Source organism: Artemia sp. Qi Xiang Cuo, chromosome 5, assembly GCF_049724085.1.
Source record: "Artemia sp. Qi Xiang Cuo chromosome 5, ASM4972408v1, whole genome shotgun sequence".
Taxonomy (NCBI): domain Eukaryota; kingdom Metazoa; phylum Arthropoda; class Branchiopoda; order Anostraca; family Artemiidae; genus Artemia; species Artemia sp. Qi Xiang Cuo.
Window position 1 is genome coordinate 64,030,979 of NC_142798.1, and position 6,086 is coordinate 64,037,064.

Genomic DNA, 6,086 nt, shown 5'->3' on the forward strand with positions numbered 1-6,086 from the left:
AAAAATTAAACTTAAAAAATAAACGCATGAAATGCAATAAACTTCGTGAATGAAAAACAGATGCAAATAAGCCACACTTAAAAACTAAAACCGAGGTTTAAGCTAAAGGAACTTGAACCCCTTTCTCCTGCATTAACTGGTAAAAAATTTAATACGATAGTATCAGTAAACTGATTTTAACAGTAAAATTGCACTATTGCACTTATTGCTTTTGCTGATGACAGTACTCTTGGTGCAGCTGGTAGAACTGAGTCTGATCTTCGTTCAAAGATAAATGCCCTTTTTGAAAGAGTTATCCAATGGTTTGATGTAAATTATCTTGTCTTAAATGTCGGGAAGTAATTTTTTCTCATTTTCTCCAGAGTTTCAAAGGCTTGCCCTGACTTAAATCAAAAACACGTATCAAGAGGTTCTCAAAGTAGACCTAAGGATCGCTACGTTCGATTCCTAGGCATCTTGCTTGACGAAAATCTTTCCTTCAAGCATCATATTGACCTGATTAAAATGAAAGTCTCCAGGAGCCTTGGAATCCTTAGAAAGCTCAAAAACATATTTCCAGGGTCGTTTTTTAGAATCTGGTTTTGCAGCCTAGTTCAGTCTTATGTTTCATTTTGTTCTTTTACTTGGATGTCAACTTATCCCTCTTCTCTGAAACCACAGTCAAAATTTTATTGTTAAGCAAGGACTCTTATTCAGGAAACTAATCAATCTTCATTTAAACCCTTATTCAATTTTATATTCACCCCTTTTCCTGCGTGTCCCACCCTCCTCATTCAGTTGTTGCACGGTCATTTTTTGACCGTTCTTTGCGTATATACGGCTACCATTCCCCATCAGTCGACATATCATCTACGTGCACTCTGCAGATTACTTATTCCCCAAGTTCCACTAGTAACGTCCGATTTCAACCCTTTGACTACTTGCTACAGGATTTGGAACACGCTCCCTGTGTCTGCACGAAGCTGCCACTCGTTTGGTATGTTCAAAAATCATGTCAGGGATTTTCTAGCTAGTAATTAAGTTTTTTTTTATTTTTTTCTATTGTGTTGAGTCTATTAAAGGTGTGAATGTATGATGTTGAAAATGTTTTTGTTTTTTATGTATTTGTTTCATTTTTGCTTCTCCCTTGTTTTTTTCCTGGCCATAGAGCCTTACGGGGGAGTTTATATTGAAGTGTATTTTGTTGAGTTCAAGGCCGTATCCAGGGGGGGGGGGTTACCTGGTTTTAGCCCCCCCCACCCCGAAATTTTTGACTGAGTCAAAAATTAGTCGAAAATTAGTAAAAACTAGTAAAATTAGTCGAAAACCGAGTCGAAACTTAGTAAAACACCCCCCGAACAAAAATCCTGGATCCGCTCTTGGTTGAGTTTATTGATTGAATAAAACTGATTAATTGATTGAATTGAAAAAAAAGAGAAAAATCTAAAATTGTGAAGAGCGGCATTAGTCTCTAACAACATACAACGCATCGCGTGAAAAAAAACGAAAAAAAAACAGGGCATCGCCTCATAGACACGGCTTGTTGCTTTAGTTGGAATAAATTATAGCCGTTAAATACAATGTTTCATGTGGCGCGCCGGATTCTGTTTTACGTCTATAATTTATTCGCTCTATTGCGGAAAGTTGTGTCTATGATTCAGTGGCATTTTATAATGCTATCTTTGAAAAAAATTAAACTAATTGAATTGTTCTTCGTAATTTTGGCAGGGAGATATGACCCCCTTCCCAGTCTCTGGTGCAAGTGCCATAAGTTATTTATGGTTTTTTGATTGTTCGCAAATAGGTGTATATTGAAGGAGGGGGGAGGTTAGCTTGATCTCGGTTGTCCGTTTTGGCTTCAGAGAGCGTCCCCTGGGTCAAGAGGAACTCAAATCTTCAAAATCAAATTCTCTGAGGAACTGAAGAGGCCCAGGAATGGGCTAAAAAACTTTTTGTCCCTGATCAGTTTGAAACTTATGGCGGTAAGTCGTCAGGCCAAAAGGAACCTGACGTACTATAGAATCTGTTTTGGGACCCGGGCCCCTAAAAAATGAGTCCTGAAAAAAGGAAAACAAAGATTTTCGTGTAATTGGCTCGAAACTTTATCCTCGAGTCCTTGGACATAGGAGACCCGAATGCAGAGGGGAAATTTTTTTTTTTTCGAAAATAGAGCCAATCAAAGGAAAGAAAAATGACCAATATATTTTATTTTTTTTTACTATTTTTCGGTCAAAACATACAACTATAAGTCATTTGGCCAGGGGGACCCTAATGCCCAAAATTCATTTAGGTTTGGGATATGGGCTCCCAAAAAGGGCCAAATTCTGTTACTGATTAATTAGACATTATGCCATGGGGACCTCCATGTGCAAGAAGAAATTGAGAAGGGAATTGGCTTTCCCTGAAAATTGGACCAGAATATTTTTGTTTCTGAGTTACAGGCCCCCCAAATATCAGGCCCGGAAATGACCGAAATTTTTTTCAAGAATTGTTGCCTGAGCATGGGGATCAAACTTACTCTGGGAGAGAGAAGGATCGTAGGGGGATACGGAAAAATACCAATAAAATTGTTGTCCCCTGAAAGTTACAGCCGTAAATTACTGGTAAATTTTGCACCTAATTTGAAAAACAAAATAGTTTAGGGGCTCCGTCTCCCCAAAATTGGGGCCCAAGAATTTCCGGAAACCTTTTTTTCAGATCAGCTCGAAATTTATATACTCACGTCCTTGGGTCTGGAGGATCCGAATCCATAAAAAAAGTGAAAAATATTGTTTTTCCCTCAGAAGAGTTAAAATTTTTTTAACCCATCAGTCAGCAGCTTGGTCCTTCGGAAGGACCCTCGAGAACCAGCGCAAGAAAATATCTTTTCGATTGGCTTGAAACTTTCGTTCAGAAACTGCCTTCTGAAACTTCTTCGTCAAGGAGACCTGGATTCCCCCCCACAAAAAATTGTTCGCCATCTCAGGTCTATTCAAACTTTAAAATCGTAATTTTTTAAGATTTTTCTTTTAATTGCTAAAAAGCTATGAAATTGTAAGGGTGGTTTCCAATTTCTGACATTGTTACCATGTTGAACCCTGAAAATGAATAAGCAAACTATTTAATTAAAATCTTTAAATCTGCAATGCTCTTCGTGCGTAAAAGTTTAAACCTTAACAATATATTAATTCCTAACGACAACTAACGAATTGAATTTTTGATTTTCTCCTAGCTTAACAAGGTTGGCTGTAGTTATTTTAGTTTCCACTAAACCAATTAAAACAATAACATTTCATTTTTGCTGTCCTAAGGATTATGTTGTATTCTAAGGATTATGTTGCTACTTTCAATTTGAAATTCATTCACGATATTCTATTTGGTTTTGGATTGATTGAATGGGATTAAACATTATTAAACAAAAAAAATCAACACAATTTAATCATTTGACAAGTAGCAATTCAAGAAAAAACAAAGCTCTGAGGCTGCTAGGAAAACTCCAAAAATTATTAGAGCCTATTCCTCAAAAAAAAAACTTAAAGGAAATATTGAAAAATTTTGAAGATGGTGACAAAAATTAAAGGATTTTGTCAAATTCCTATGTATCTGAACTTGCTTTGCATAATAAACCAGTTATATGATCGAATTTGGCTGAACAACAAAATGAACGAACTTGTTTATTCAAATATAAGTTTAATTTTTTAAAATAAATTACAAATTTTGGAACTTCAGACAATTGAAACGGCAGAAAGAGAAGATTCCTCGGATTCGTTAGTTGGGCTTCCAAACACTCTCCTGTGACATAATTTAGGCCTTAGTCCTGGAAGTTTTCGTCACTTAGCTTAACAGCTATCCAAGATTTTATCACCCTCCAGTGTTCAATCAAAAACCTAGTATTTGATAAAAAGGGCTGATTTCGTCTTACTGTAATATACATATAAACAGGCAAAGCTGCACAGGGCCAGATTTTATTCTGGAAATCCGACAGAAGGCAAATTCAGCCAAAGTAAAGGCCAACCTCCTCTAGTGAAAATAAACCTTTGTAAAAGAAGACATATCTATACTCTATTAACTTGGGGTCGCATGTTCAAATTATACTGATTTAACTTAAAATTTGAAGTTGACCTGGAATTTTCAGGACTGACTTACATTCAGGCAAATGCTCAGTCTGAGCTTGGAGGTGCCCCCCACCCCAATCTGAGACTTATCATGAGCTTATGAATTTTTAATTTGAAATAACGGATATTTTTGCTTACAAATTTGGGTCCCTAAAAACAAATCTCCTCCTCATCTAAATTTACATGTTTATGATTTACACAGTTGTTGGTTTTTGGTTATTTTAATTTCAAGCTAATTAAATCACTTTCGTCAGTTAAGTTTCTCTCTGTGAAGTTGGACTGTCTGAAAGTTGTAAGATAATTTTTGCTGGGTTGGGTGGGGTGTTACTTACGGCTGTTACTTACAGTTTGATGAGTTTTACATGGCTTGAGTTAGTGTTTCGAATTTCTCCTGATTTTTTTGGAAGATCTACAGAATTCACAATCCATCTCCCAACAAAAAAGGAAGATCCCAAAAACCTACCAAAGACTCTGAATCCCCGGAAAATGTTACTTTGTAGTTTTTTTTTTTTTTCGGGGTCTAACAGTTGTTAGTGGTAACAGTGTACAATAGTGTAGTGTAGTTGTTAGTGTAACAGTGTACAATATATGTATACTGTCATTTCACATTTGTAGTATTGATTCTCTGCTTCTTAGTTCAAAAGTACTTTCAAGATTTATATTTATTTCAATTTTCAAACCAACCACAGGCATTCGCATGCACCACGAAGATGGGAGCCAGTACTATGTGGGTTTAATCGGTTTAATTAGTTCAAAATTACCAAAAATTTAAATAAATATACCAAACATTAGGATTTGCCTGCAACTGTTCTGTAAAACTGAAAGTAGTGAATGGCTAAAGGCAAATCTCTTGCCCAGGTCTTATGTGTTCAGAAATGTTTTGTTAATTATAATCCCAAGAGCTGAATTAACCATCTGGTAATCATATATTTGTTTTGTTCTTGTTATTGAACTTGGTTCCATGATTAAAATTCTAGATTAGGGGCTTTTGGTTATCTTGGAAAGTAGTTGAGTCGGGTGAGTGAACTTCTCGGAAATGGATTCAGAGCTTCGAAAATGGCCCAAGGAAAACTTTTGAAGTACCTACCTCCACCCGCCTTCCAAAGGGCACTGCCATTTGGTAACCTTTGACAGTCTTTGTCTTTTAAAAGTTAAACCTTCAGAAATAGATGCGGTTAGATTACAAAAATTATTCCAGAAAAATGTATTTTAGTGATCAATTGTAGAAGTTCTTATTAACTTTCTTGACATTGCAGACATGAACAGCAAATATATTCTCCTCTTAACAAAAGTACCCAAGGATAAAATGGTATATTTTGTCAGATGTTTGTCTAACTAACTAGCTGAAAAATCAACATACCCCTTGATTTACCATTGAACACTCTTTCAAGTATAACAATGGCTACTGTTGCAATTGTGTACCAAACTCCCCCCCCCCCCTAAGGCCTGGACATGGCCTTAAGGTAATGAACCTTTTTCGAGCCCCATGCCTTAGCCTACCCACAACTATCTTATTGGCATTCTACAAACCTAAGTATTCGTCTTAGGTTTTTTATGACATACAGGCTTGTTGCAATTATTTATCAGTTTTACTTTCTTCTGGAATTTAATCACCTTCTTTTGTAAAACAGCAGCAGTTCCAAAGGTTATCTGTCTTTAATTCTAGCCAGCAGTATGCAGCCTTGGTTCACACAACTGGAATTTTACACTAAAACAGGTGTTCTTACATTTCCCATCACATTTCATCCAGTTTCTGCTGCAAGCTAATAACTGAGACTGGAAATGTTTTGTTACGAGTTTTACAAAGAAGCTATCGATCAGATAATGAACATGTTCAGTTTTGGTTATGATGTCTATGAGGTGATCATTAAACCCACCACACTTGCCCCATATTTAAGATACTACTCGGCTCTCGGCCTCGAGAAGGGCCATTGATAAAGAGTGATGGCAATATTCAGAGAGTGTCAGCGACTATGCAACAGTGACAGCCGCAGATTACTGGAAATTGGATTT